Source organism: Argiope bruennichi, chromosome 8 (assembly GCF_947563725.1).
Source record: "Argiope bruennichi chromosome 8, qqArgBrue1.1, whole genome shotgun sequence".
Lineage (NCBI taxonomy): Eukaryota > Metazoa > Arthropoda > Arachnida > Araneae > Araneidae > Argiope > Argiope bruennichi.
The window spans coordinates 13,114,216-13,130,036 of record NC_079158.1 but is presented as its reverse complement, the minus strand read 5'-3'; positions in this window follow the sequence as shown (position 1 = coordinate 13,130,036).

The following is a 15,821-nucleotide window of genomic DNA, read 5'->3' as shown; positions in this document are numbered from 1 at the left end:
AAGATCAATTTATTGACTCAGACCATTTTCCCCACATCTCTCACCAGTATCTGAGCGAATCTTTCGTGGTAATTTTCAGGGATGATATTAAAAGGGCCTGAGTCAGAAAATAATGAGGCATCTTTCGATATCCATACATAGTTGCATTCTTTTAACAATATTTGATTATGTACAATTCAATTCATCACATCATTTGTCACAAAGAAACAGGAATTTTCATATGCTTGCAGATATATAGAGCATGTATTGTCAAAGATAATTCATTCTTTAATACAAAGTGTCAATCAAAACTAACTGAATATACCGTACCCCATTCAGTATAATGTCGCATAAAATGAAACCCTCCAAAGAGTTTCTAAAAATGCCACATCATAAATTTATAAAAGATTCCCACTGATGATGAACTTCTTGCATGAAGAATGGATCTTTACCATCCTAAAAGGAAATGTTTTGAAGATTAATATTTCTATCTCAGTTAAAGTAGCATTCGTTGGTCCAAATGGCATTGCTTAGAAATGAAGGATTCGATTTTACCTAAAGTAAAGGCAAAGTGAAAATGTCTAGATGTCGTTCGTGTAGTTGTCACGTAATTGTTAAAACATGGATTCTATGAAAACTGTTTGGATGTTAGTTATTATATTGTATTATTCTCTAAACTCTCGTTTTTGAAATATTGAATTCTGGACTGCCTGCTCATCAGTGACGGAGAGGCAGACTGAGGGACTCTCTAGGGTCTATACTCGATTCCAGCGGGGCGGTTTGGGGTGGTTTGAGAATTTACCCTATAATATCCACGTGGGTCGGTTTGGGGCGGCTGTTAGCCGTTTTAGGGGAGATGGGTATAAAAAGAGGCTCCTCTACTGAACCCTCCAGGAGGTCCTCGTTATCTTCGACAATCGCGGCTTTTTCACAGTAGTTTCCCCTGTGCCTTAGGGCGGTAGGGGTTGGGGAGGGATTCAGTAAATAGGTTGTTGGCGTACATTTTGTATTTTGAAAGGGTTTTAGTTTCTATTTTCACGTGTTGTTAGCTCAAAATTGGAAAGATTTTATGGCCATTTATAAAAGAAATTTTCCATTGAAGTTCTCTGGTAACGATGAATGATATATAAGGATACCGACACGTTGTTTATTTTTCGGACAAGCATCAGAAGCCCTTTTCAGTAGTAAGACTATTTTAATGATATAAAGACAAACCATTGCATTGACACTGCGGCCTACTCACATCGCAGTTTTCTCACAAAATGGGTAGCGACAGTTGTTACTATGGAAGGAAGTCGTTTTACACTCCAAGCATCTTATTCTTTCATCAAAGGACTGTCGGAAATTCTGAGGCCGTGTACAAACTACCGCTTTTAAAATAGAATTAAAAGACAAAAAAAGAAAAAAAAAAAAGAAAGATTGGGAGTATTCTTTATCGCCCTCTTTAAAGAGTGAGATAAGTTATATAAATACCGAGTTCCTTTTTAGAATTCCATTCAGAAAATTTCTCTTCAGTTGTGAATTGCTACTCTTTATTTCATGTACTGTGAATCGGGTGTTTGGATTATCAGAGTAATTTTTCTATTGAAACGCTTATTATTTCTTCATTATGAGTAAAAGAAATCGTGAACACACTGAAGAAGAAATTAAAGCAATTTTACTTGATTCTGATGAAAGTGACAGTGATCTATCAGATGATGGTTGGCCAAAAAATGATACTTTAGCTGATCTCTCGTTTATTCTAAGCAAAGAAGCAGGAGATGAAACTAACGTCGGTCAGATGAACGAGAGAGAGAGAGAGATGAGGAGTCAAAAAATGTTATATAATGTACATATTATCAAAAATTTGCAAATGATTCCCTCGTGTGTAAATTTGTGGAAATTTAACATGAAGCTTTCGTTCAAAAATGTATTTTGTCTTAACAATACTATAGAAAACTTCACATAACATTTTAAAATCAGAAATTCAGCTTGAAAAATTCAACATGACAGTTCATACTAAAAAAGTAATATTTATGATTAATGTAATTTTAAATGTGTTAAATCTTCATATTTAGTTTATGAAGAATGTAATGTTTTAGTAAAATGTTCAGGCTGAAAACTGAAGGAATGTATTTTCGAAATATATTTCGCTGAGTAATTTTTCCCCCGAATTTTATTTCATAAATGTTTGTACTTCATTATTAAATGAAGTTTTAAAAATATGTTAACTCATCTATCGAAACAATTCGATAGATGAGATATATAAGATTTGACGTAATACATTCCCTTGGTTAGAAAAAAAATTTAATAGTTATATTTTAAAAGATTAGTAAAAATGAGTGGCAAAATAAAGATATTTTTGGAATTTATATTTACCCTACATTCTTTTTCGATTATTTAATGTAAAAGCAAGAATGCGTAAGGTTTTGGGGGAAAAAAATGTGAAAACTTCTTTACAAATTTTTCTAAAACTTTTCTCTTAGTATCACTATCGTAAATGCAAAATAATATTTTATATTTAAAAATTCAATAAAGATAATCGTTTATATTGAAAAAAAATGCTAAAGACAATAAAAAAAAAAAATCTTAGCTGAGTGTTGAAAGAACATATTATTTTCGAAACATGTTTCAAAAAGAGCAATAACATTTTTTTATCCAACGATTGTTTTTATTTTGGTATTAAATGAAGATTTAATACATTATCTTGTTTATCACTGAAAAGCATTCACATCTATACTATGTTAAAACATGAACTAATTGCATTGATATCTATATATAATGTATGTTTTACATTACTATGCAAAAAAAAATTTAAATGGTAATATATGACATATTATTTAATTTTGGCAACAAAAAAATGTAAAAGCCTATTGAGAATCAAATGAAACATAAAAATGTTTTTGAAATTGCTAGTAAAGCAAGTTTTTATTTAAATGGTTTGTAAGCGTAACATAAAACTTACAAAAAAAAAAAAAAAACTATTTTCTAAATTATAGAATAAATTTCAAATTTTTTGTAAAAAAAAATACCCCACAAAGATGATGAGCGAAACACTTCACACTAAAAAATAAAAATACATTAGAATAAAACTCATAAGCTGCTGGAAAATGAATCTCGTTGTCGAAAACCGCAAGGCAATTATTCAAGGTAGAGCGTCGACAGTTTTATTACTTCAAGAGTGAGGGGTTAAACTGCCCCTCAGCTAGGAAGAGTCCATGTCTTTCAGAGCCACGCTGAAAAAGTCTGGATGTTAAAGGGAGTGCCACTTGAAAAGTGCTTGGATGTTAAAGAGATAAGTTGAAAAGGGGCCGAAAACAGATTTATTATGGTCAAGTTTTATTACTTATTTATTTATTATGGTCAAGTTTTATTACTTATTTATTTATTATGTTCAAGTTTTACTACTTATTTATTATGGTCTCGTTTTATTATTTACTTATTTATTATGCGCAAGTTTTATTATTTATTTTTTTATTATGGTCAATTTTTATAAGTTAAGTTAAGAATATTTATATAACCGAATATTTATGCGAATAATATTGAGTAATAATGATCATGCCGAGCAATCTGGATTCATAACAGATAAATAAAAGTAAATTCGGAAAATTTAAAAAATTAAAATTAACCTAAATTAAAACATTAATATGTTAAAAATGTAAAACCAAACTGACCATCTTGTGAAAAGAAGGGCCTTATAAGATGCACTGCATAGGGTCGCAATTGCTGTTTATTCATTAGCATATTTTAAAAAAACAAGCCAAAATATCATTTTCTGCTTACATGTATAATTTTTCATCTTGTTAACCCTGTGCTTCTCCCACAGGCGGCGTTAGCAGGGGGGCAATTGCCTCCCTGTCGACAACCACTTGACCCCCCCCCCGTCGGCGAGAAATTGAGAGTTTCGTCGGCAAAAATCTTCACCACTTCAGTAATGTTGTAAAGAACTCCACACTCTCGAATATAATGATTTAAAAGCTATCTTAAAGTTAATATGTTGTAAACGGTCGAAATATTCTAGTAACGTTTAAAGCAGTTTGATTATTTTTGGCAAAATAATCGTTAGAGTGCCTGGTCAATAAGATGCCGCATTTTGTGGACAATTTTTGATCGGCTGACTATGAACGCAATTTTATGGATGTCGAAGATGTTAGATTCCCAGATTTTAAGGCTTTTGAATGAAAAATCGTTCATCAAGCTTATAATCTACATCACTTTTTTGGGCAGTATATCGGACAAGAGAAAAAAAAAAAAATCGCATTCTACCGACAATTTCGGGATGGCCAACTATGAACTAAATGCGATGGAAGTCCGCAGACTTTTAGGCATATGATTCAAATATCGTTCATTCAGCTTATAATTTGTACTATGTTTTGCATTATAACCGATAAGGTGACAGGTGAAGGAGATACCGCAGTTTGCCAAAGAAGTTTTATCAGATGACTGAGAACAGAATGGAATGAATGCTGACGATGTTAAGTCCACAGATTTTTAGATATCTGATATAAATGTCTTTCATTCAGCTTATAATTTGCGCTACATTTAGCAGAATAATCAAAAAGCTCACAAATGAATAAGATGTCGCATTTTTGCTGACAGTCTTTCGGGTAAGTTTTTATCATTGGTTAGGAGAAAAAATTGTTTTTTTCTAGTATTTCGATTACCTGTAAATGGAATTAAGGAAATATACACATTTATATTAATACAAGTACTTAAGTATAAAGAAGGTTGTCTTCGTTTAAGCTATTGACTTAGTTTTAAGTATTGTTAACTCACTACTTTAAGACCAATGAAAGCATTAAAAACGATATTTTAAAATAAAAGAGATATTTTAAAAATTTCTGTTAGAGTAGTACAAAGGGCGAAAAATGGCAAATTTTTGATTAATTTTTAATTAATTGAACAGTTAATAAATTTTGGCCTTGTGAAAATTTGGACTAGTTACTTAGAAGTGGATGCGGAAGATGTGAGAATATGTACATGCATACATAGCCACAACGATTTTTATTTCAGTTAAGGTGAATATAAAGGAAGATAGCCAAGACAGTGAAGAGTAAACCTATCTGGCTTTTTATAAACTTAACTATTTTCGGGGAAACGGGTAACGTTACATCTGGCAGGAATAAGAATTACCATGTGAGGAAAAAGAGGAAACGTTACCAAATGTCAAGAACAATATCGATTATCCCCTACAAAACATAAGTTTGTTATAATTTAAATTCAACACTACTTATCGGCGGTTTCAGCAACAAAAATATTTTGCACATTATTCTTATTTTCGAAAATAGCTTCAGAATCAATTACAAAAATTGTTATTAGATTTTTGATAAATATTAAGTTAATTTTCATAGATATATTTTGTTCGGGTAATAATTAATTTATAAAGACATTAAATTTAAATATAAAGCCAATTTTCTCAAATGCATGTTTTTCTATCCCTTCATAAATGATTTGATTTATTTTTGAAAAATCCTTTGATTGAATGCAGCAAAATAAAGCTCAGGTTAAAGAGGTCAATTATCTATTTATATAAAATTGGTGAATACTCTTCAAATTATATCTGTTTATTGTTGAATTCAGAAGAATTTGGGGCCTTAAGAAAAAAAAAATATTATCTAATTAAATTAAATATTTTATATTGAATATAATCTTTGATATTTATTTAATCGTTTTTGTTATCAATTTTCTAAAATCTAATATATTAAAGCTTTCAATATAAAATTGAATAGTATTATTTTTAATTCGAAATTTTAAAATTACTATTTACTATTAATTCAAAAATTGCGAATATCATTAAAACGCTTCGATATACTTTTTTGGTTTATCGGAAATGTAAAATTTTCTCTACAGTCATCCTTCAGACAAGAATTAAAAACTATTTTATTGTTATGATTCAACAGTGCATACCTATGTTTAAACAGTGATTGTGAACATTCAATATTTGTTGTTAACAATACTTGAAATTATTATTGTTGATATATCAATGCAATTATAATCTAATAATATAATATTATTTGCTTGTTCGCACGCAAGTGTGGTGAGCTTGAATTTGTTTGCGATTCCATCAAGTTAATTTAAGTCATTGAAACTGCGGGGATTGCTATTTGTCCTTGTGCTTTTATCCATTTTGGGCCGAATCTGTTTTAAATAATCTGCCTAGAAATTTTCAATTGCCTTCACTTCATTCAATACGCAATTTACCTCGTCATCATGGGCAACTCAATCATAAAAAACAGAAAAAAAACCTGATGTTTCTGTGCAGACAGATTATCAACAGAATCAAGCAACCAACTTTGACTGATATTTATGGCTCTGGCGAAACTGAAATGTATGTGCTTCATGTTGATTCTGCACAGTCGGATTTTGAAGATATAAAGACTAAATGTATTCGACCTGGTAATAATCCTTTCTTGGACAATTTTGACGATTTTGCATATATGAAAAAAGAAACAAATCCTTTCAAAACTGATATTTATTCGAATGAGAAAACATCGTTTTTATACCAGGAAGTTGATGAACCTCCAGAAATAGATCCATCCTGGTTTGAAATGGACGAACCTGAATTGATGGAAATATTTGAAAGCTCCAAAAATATCTTCAGTGTTCTTGACAATCCTTCAGAAAACGATTTTGCTACAAATCCATTTTTGGCAAGAAATCCTTTCGAACTTACAAATAATAATCCGTTCAAAGAATCAATCATCGCAAATAACAATACCGTTTCTGGTATTCCAAATGAACAAAAAATGACTGAACTTAACACTTGTTCATGTCCAAATCAAGATAATCTTACATTAGTGGCATCACGTCCCAATCATTATTTAAAACGAAAGGTGAACAAAGTTGCGTCTTGGTTGAAGTCAAGAAATATGGTTACCAATTCACCATGTTATTTGAAACTAAAGTAGTATTATTATTGTCGGACAAGTGTTTTTATGCATATTTACAATCTGACAATAATGATGTCGAAATAATTAATTTTTAACAATTTTAAACAATTTTTTTAAAAAAGATAACAAAATGTTATTGAATTACTTATGAGCTAACTTTTCAAGAACTGGGAGAAAAATTTTGCATCATCACTAGTCCTTCAATAGCTGAGATGGAACACTTAAATGATTCTTTGCCCTGTTCTACCATTATTTTATAAAAGCCATGTAAATCCTTTTGGAACAACTTTTTTGAGAAATATTCTCACAATTAGTTTCTTCAAAGATTTCGGAATTTATATATTGTCTTACAAAGGGTGAAATGAAATGACTTATGGATTTAAAAGCACAAGTTCAACAACCTGCTAAGAATCTCCTTGACCTAATGGGCACGAGTAATCATTGTATATATTGTACATATTGTATATATTATTTTGTTTGTTTTTGTGTTTTTTTATATTTCCCCTGAGGACTATTATTTATTATTAAAACTGTGGCTTTTATATAATGGATATGTGCTATGTGTATTTAATATGCATGGCATGATAACAGTAAATTGCAACTTTTATTACTGTTACTTGATTTGAAAACTTTCCCGACTATGACTAATACCTCACTGAGGTTAACACTGATCATGACTTCGGACATCAGCAAATTTCTGAGAAGACGGCGAATCAAGACTGCCTTCACATTAGTGTCATCTTTATGGCTACATACACTTTTTCGCTTTATTTCCTAGTGGACATATCAACTCATTCTGCTATTTCGATGGTTCCAAAGCTTCCATCTCGCACAGTTTGAAAACGTACTACCTCCACTATCAATTGGTGGTTCCAGATTTAGAATCTCGTTTCGTCATCTCGGTCTTGCAAGACATTCCTAAACGCTCTGTCACCTCGGCTGTTCCTGATTCATCATCTTAATCTTTCATCTCGACGTCTTCAGGCTTGTTCTGTCGTCATGGCTCTTCTATTACCATCCCAGCAACTCCAAAAAGAACCTGTTTCCTCGTGATTTTATAGAATAAAGACATTTTTTATACAATAGTCAAAATTTCCAATAGCCCTGTCATGATCTTCACACAAATAAAATTTTCGGCTTCAATTTTATGTCTCATTATTTATTGAAATGTTTATTGAATTCACTATATAATTTTTTTTCTGCATTTTATAAAATATAACTGAGTAAAGTTCCAGTTATTATATAATTAAAATATCCCGTATTGTTTAAGTATCCACCTATAACTTGTACTGTAAAAGTATATAAATATGAAAATTTAATTCTCTTTCTCAGACCATTAAGTAATCAACATTTGAAAATGTTTCTTAGGAAATTGCAGCTACAGTTAAATTCGTACATTTGAAAGAAGCAAATATGTTGCTTTATTAAAAATCATCCGTTTAAAACAAAAATGTAAGAATTTCGATTGCTAACAGAAATGCTCTTATCAAGTAGGAAATATAATGGCAATCATGAAGCAGAGCTTTAATAAATTTTTATTGACACCCTATTTAATGATATTCATTTCGGCCTTATTTCCTTACTAGCCGCCTTTAGCGACCAGCCGGTTCGCCAGTATAAATGCTGGTTAAAATTTCCAATTAAATATTTTATGTAACTTGTTCTCTTAATAAATATTACTGCAAAATATTTTTAAGCTTCAGATTTTGATAATTATATAATTATGTCATGCTATAATGTAGACTTTAAACAGTTCTGTTCATTGTACTACTTATATCTCTCTCTAATTTTCTGTCAGCGCCCATAAAATTTCTACTTTAAATTAAAGTGGAAAGGTTAAATTAATACAGCAATTAATATAAAAACATTTTTTTACTAAAATCAATTATATCTTTTTTTTTTAAATATGAAAATTGAAAGCAGAAGCGTTCGGCATTGAAGTTGTACACGCCCTGCAGAATAATTCCAAAATTAGGTCTCAAAGCGAATAAATATCAAGAGTCTCATAAAAATAGACTGAAATATTGACAATCTTTTGATGGTCAGTAAGAAACTGAGATCAATTTTATACAAATAACTTTGAAAATTTTTAATAATGAAAGAAAGAGTTAGTATCTGGCTAAATAATACTTGATTTCCTTTCATTAAATGTAAAAATGAGTTATTTGAAGCCAAATTAGAGAGATTGTGCTTGCCCCCCTCTTTGATTTGCCCCTTCGTCGGCAAACCTCTGCCGCCGCTCCTGGCTTCTCCGGGAAAATAAAGATCATGTAGCTTGTAATCTTATCCCATCTGTGAAATCGCTTCCTAGAAGGATTCTTCAGTAGTCCGGTATTTCGATTACATAAACAAAAAAAATCAACATATTCAAACGTTTCTGATGTCTGCCATTCTTTTAGGAAACTTGCAAGTGCGAAGAATGAAATTACTTTTCTTGCTCCGAATTCCAGTACTTCTCAGAGATATTTTAAATATTCAGATTCTCAAATTTCTCCTCTTTTCTTTATAAATGCGAAGTTATAATTCTTAGCAAATAAAATTGAACAACATTATACATAATTAACCAATTTATTTCAGGTTGTGATAATTGGATGACGTACTAGACAAATATTTGCCTATAACAGTTTTTCTGAATTGAATAAATATGTATTTCTGAAATAAATGCTTTCATCTTAAATTATGACTGTTCGTTCTAGATTTAGAAACAAGAATATTTTTGCAAATATTTTAGACATAAATATCAAAATTTGTATCTGCATAGATCAATGCAAATGAAACATTTTGCTTATTGTTACTTTTTTACATTATGGGGGATGTATAAAATTTCAATTAAAAAAAAAAAAGAATTTTTACGTCAACCTTTACAAAAAAAACTAAAGTGTTTTCATACAAGCGCACACCTTATTAATGGAATTGTGTAATTTGAAGTACATACCTATGCCTAAACTCTATTTATTCGGGACATTCTGTATAGATTCGGATTTTAAGAGAGCAAATGACACTATTTTCCCTTTGCAAAATCTAGGAGTGATGATGAGTGTTTGGTAACGCAGGATCTTATGCATTCACACCATTCGCATCACCCTTGGTCCGGCTCCAATGACATTTTCATGATGTACAGCATTCAGGAAACCGAACATCTTGCACTACATCTGGAGCTAGTACAAGGGGGGTTTCCAGGCAGCAGAGGAGGGAATTTTTTGAATGCGAAAACCACAGCATATTTACAGCGACATGGCGGATGTTCCACTTTCTAACAGATAAGAGAAGGCAGCTGAGATATCAAAAATTCGGGAATATCTCCAATTTAATCCGGATTTTTCCATCGTTCTATATGGAAGACAGCTCAGATTTGTTGCATTCTCACAGCGAATATCTCCATTCTTATTTATATTCAGTTCCCAATTTGATTCAATATGTTTCAAGATTGATAGAAGTTATGTTTCATAATTTAAACATTTTCATTTTTTTTTTTTTTTTTAGATTTTTGAAAAGTACAATTTTCTTTAATTTTATTTGACCTAAAACACATTTTAATTTTTTTTAAAAATGTGTGAAGGAAATTTTAAATTTCCTTTAAACTTATTAATGACAAGTCATATATATATAATACAAATAAAATTCTTCGGATTTACTACTTAAACAGATTTTACAAAGAATTAAGGAGTCATCCTATCTATGTAGGATGATGGTAAAATCCCCTGTTATTCTTATGAAACATATTATTGAATGTTACGTTAGAGTTTAGAGTATTGACACTTTACCTCTTACAAAACTTTAATAATATCCAGTTTTCTTGAAAAAAAGAAGACATTGGTTTCAAAGGAACACTTTCGTTATTCTTTTTTTATTAATTGTGAGTCATGTGATGGCATTCTCTTTTGGAGAGAAAAGATACTCTTGCGCTTCTAGATGAGTTGATTTCAATTCATATCGATACCTCCTGCAGCAATACTGAGTCGGAAATTTTCAAAAAAATTGAAGAAGTTTTAGACAATTTACTGTCGGTTGGGCTATTAAACTGTTGACATTGATCTGAAAATGGTAATGATGCCACCAGATACAGATAAAGTCGCAGATAAGGGAGAAATTGATGATGCCTATAACAGCTCTCCACCTGGTCATGCTAGTTTTGACGAAAACCTTCCAAAAGAAACATCTAGAATAATTGAAATTCTAAAAGAGAAAAAATATTAATGAAGAAAATCAAAATTTACCGAGCTCTTCATCAGGTCCAGAATTACTTTACAATGAACGTCATCAAGAAATAGTGGATGTGATTTTAAGATATTCACCTGGAAAATTTTTTCGAGATGATGGCCGGAAAATATAATTACGAAAACTGTGGAGGAAACTATTAAGTATGCTCGACAGAAAAACAACCGTGATATATGTATGAAAATTGATGAGTCGAATCAACTTTTTGGCACATTATTCTATTGTGAGTGTTATATTTTACACAGGGGAAAAATGTATCAGGAAAATGCTTCTGATACTGGAACAACGCTTGTTAGTCAAGTAAGCTTAAGAAAGAGATAATTTGATATTAAGAAGTATTTATACTTCAGTAACTATACTGTTATTAATGTATCAGAAAGGCATTGCAAAGTTCGTCCAATTTGTAAACTGCTGAAGGAAACTTTACAACAACTTGGTATGTCTTCTGAACATTTAAGCATTGATGAAAGAATGGTACGCTAATGCAAAATGTATATGAAAGAGAAATCCGGTGAATTTGGACACGAGATCCAGATACTAACGGCTTTCGATGGATATCCTTTTTTATTTTATATTATATCAAGAGGAGCAAAAAAAAAAAAAAAAAAAACAAAACATTGCTATATCTTACATTTAAAAAACAGGGCTAAAAAATAACGAAATCATTATACCAATCGATTGCAGAAAATTTGCTGTTTGTTGTTGAAATTCCAGCAAAGCATAAAATTTTTATGGTTAATTTTTACCATATCGTAGGATTTTTTTTTGTTTGTTTGCCTTAGAGACAGAGATTTCTTTGGAAGGAGAACAGAGGATTTACAATGAGAAAATACTTTTAAAATCATTTAAACTATTGGGAAAGCTGGATCTTGCAAAATTCAATAGAAAATTTAATTCTAAAAATGAAACTGTAGTTATCTGTTGAAATAACAATAGAGCTGTATCACTGTTTATCACTGTTTAGGTATTCAATATAAAAAACCCCTGAAATTGCAAAATAATCAAGTATAAGTTAGAAATAAAAAATAATAATAATAAAAAAAACGCTGGCGTCAATTTAGGAAAAGTATAAAAAAATTTACAATTGTTTGCCAAAAATGTAATTTAAAACTTTGTGTCAAATTCTTTGCATTTGTATAAAATGTAAATGTATAAATAAAAGCATATAAAAACTTGTTTGCATATAAAAAGTGCATATGCGTCGGGAAAAAAAATGAAAAACCGATTTCGGGATCATTGTCCAAATAAAGTATTACTTTTATTATTATTTTACAATTAGTAAAAGCATGCTAATGAACGATTTCTGTGAAAAGTAATCCAATTCCACTTTCGGTCTAATTAATCCCTTTGTAAATATAATGCGCCATCAGTACTACGTATCAAATGAAAGTGATATCTTCTGTACCCTTCAAAAAAAGATGTCAAAGGTCACACGTGTATTGAATTGGCGCCTGGCCAGAAATCCTACGTTATATAAGACTAGTGATCATTTGTTCGTCCCTTTTTGCCTTTTGCTTTCTTTGCCGCTTTGCGCCTTCTTGTTAAAATCATGTTTGCCTCCCGAGAGAGAATAAAACGAAATTAAAAATACCAAGTCTCTTCACTGCTATGTCTTCAACCTGCACTCTGCTTCAATATATATATATATATATATATATATATATATATATATATATATATATATATATATATATATATATATATATATATATCTTTTTATTGCATTGATTTGAAGTCGATTATAGAGTCAAATCTATTTTGAAGCTAATTATATCAGTTGTCTATATGTGCATTTCTGAATAAGAAAACTTTAAAACGCAATAGCTTAGATGCTTGAAATTCAGTAAATATCCTTTATATTTAACTGTTGGTCCAAGCCAAATTTTGAACACAATTCGTTTAAAATAAAAGTACTTTTCTGAAATGCGCTTTTGAAAATTTTCCTTTTCTAAAATTCTATTTAGTCTCCAACGAAATTCTGCCAAAATGTGGAAGCATATAAGAATATCGAATAAAAATTTTTTTTTTTTTGAAAATGATACTATTATTAATGATGCATTTATTTTAATAAAAAAATCTTTATTTATATTATTCTATGGATAATTCATATATTCACTGCTAAAGAAATTACCATTTGATAAAATAATATTCATAAATTTTCATCACTTACGCTTTAATAAAGTTACTTTTACATTTGAAAAAATTACTTTTTTTTTTTGCATATTAGTAAAATAAAAAAATATCTGTGAACTAATTATTAGTGCCAGTAAGTAAAGAAAATATATACTATGCCCTGAAATAATGTTAACAAGTTTCAAATGTGATGCAGGCATACAATCATTTTTATAATCGAACATTTAGTCACTTACGCAGGGAGCTCATTGTCAGTGAATAAAGGGAGAGAAACCCACCAGATAAAGTATACAGCACAGGTTCGGTGAAATACAGATTTACAATACAATTAATACAACCATACTGTAGAGTGAATACCAATATCCTTATCCTCATATCCAATACCCTAAGTGCCAGAAGGCTTGCAATCTGAAAGGATTGCAAGCCTTCTGGCACTTAGTTTAAGTATTCCAAAGAGTATTGAATTCTGTTTGTCATGAATGCATCTATCATATTGCATAAAACTTGTAGAGTTGTTTTTCATGCAAATTTGTGTTGCATATTAAATAAATACTTTTCTTTTAGCAAAGGTGGCCATTTGTTGGTTGTCCTTTCTGTTTGTAATCACACGTTCTAAAAAAAATCTTATAAAACTTATATTTCTTCTTATAAAAAAACATCTTATTTCTGTATACCCGATTTGTCTTTGAACTTAGTAAATGATATTTTGGGACAACTTGTAGAAACTTTGGAATTTTTTAAAATAGAACGTCTTGTGTCTTGAATGTCCAATTGTCTCTGTAACTGGTAACTTCTAAAAATAATAGAATCTTCTTCTTTCAGACCATTTGAGTTGTTTGCAATAAAAATAACTAAGAAAATAATTTTGTCTCAAAAGATTTCACTGAAATTTGTTAAGACTCTTTCGATAAAATTTTTGTGCACTAACGTTAATCAAATAGATATTTTATTATTTATTTTTCAAGTTTAAGGTCATTTCAAAATTTTTGCCAGCAAAAGGGATTGTTAAAATTTTCCAAAAAATAAAACATGCTTCAAAAAATTTACTTTTTGTGTGAAAATTGAAAATTGTCTCTATGTGACTAAAAAAATTCGAAAATCTGCATTAATTACTAAAAAAAATTTGGCGGATAAATTTAATGAGTTCTTAATTTTTATAATCAAATTAAAATATACAAACTTTCAAACAACCCTGTATCAATTTTTTGCCAAACAATTTTCAGATATCCTATTCTATTTCTTTTAGATATCAGAATAAAATGGAAAATCATCAAATGAATTTCAGAATTTTAAATAAATACCAAGGAAAATGGAATATATTGAGGGAATAGTTTAATGTGTCTCTGCATTTTAGTGCTTTTCGTTTCAATTCAAATATTCCATCGAGGAATTCTGAAACTTAAAGAATCGGCATCTATCGTTCATTGAAACACTTTCAGATATCACTTTCTTTTAGATATCAACATGATTACAGAAATATCATTCCAAAATTTGTTATGATAAAGACAGATATTTATTTTAGGCATAGTAATCCCATAATAATCAACTTCCTGTTATTCAGCTCGAAATCCCGTTTCACCGCAACCGATTAGTTCTAAATCCGGGCACACACACACACCTACCAGTGTCCAACCGGCTAATCGCTGATAGCTGGTCTTGTTAGAGGACCAAATCACGCATTCAAATTTTCAACGGGCCACGGCTTACATGCGGAGTGGGACGTTATCCGGTAATCTGCTCTTCATAATTGAACATTGTCAGGCTGCTTGGTTCTGGATCCCTTGCCGGACCCGATCGTTACGAGTGAGCTGTCAAAGAGACTCGCTGTTTCGACTCTTCAAGCAGTAAATGACCGCTGCTTGTCATTAAACATTAGACTGGAGATGCATTTCATAGAATAGAGATGGGTGCAAAGCATGCTGGGCATTCTTGTAATAGCTATATCGCTAATTTTGTATTTTAACTGGTTTAATGAATGATTTATTGCTTAGAAATTATGTGCCCATAATTTTCTCTTATATATGAGTGCCTTATTATCCTACGATAGGGCTTCAAAGGGAGAAAGTTCAAGAACACTATCAGAAATTATTTTACATTTTTTAAAAACCCTTCTCTAAGAAAAAAAACTTTTTTTCAAAGCAAAAACTTTTTAAAACAAGAGATGAATTCTTTATGAAAGAGGAATTTATTTTTCCGACTTTCTTTTCATTGTCATCTATCTCAAAATATGAGTAATTTATATTAAATTATTATTTTTTTGATTGGTGTATAGATGCTGTACCAGCGGAACTTTCACCTCAGATTAATGGCTGATATTACACTTGCAAACCATTTCAATCATTTCATTAATCTATCTCCACTCTAATCTATTAATTGGTCGCTTTACTTCTCTGTTCTCATCTTGTGTAATGGATTTCTAATGAATAAAAACAAGAATGGGAACTCCACGGGCATCTCAAGCCTTAATTACTTAAAATGAGGAATAAGTACATTTATTTTCCGTTGTCATATTCCATAATATTTTTTTTTAAATTTAATCCCGTAATCTGAAGGATTAACCCAATACCCTTCTCCAATTAAAGTCTTTTGGTTTAACGAGGATATTTACAGAACAGTTGTTGG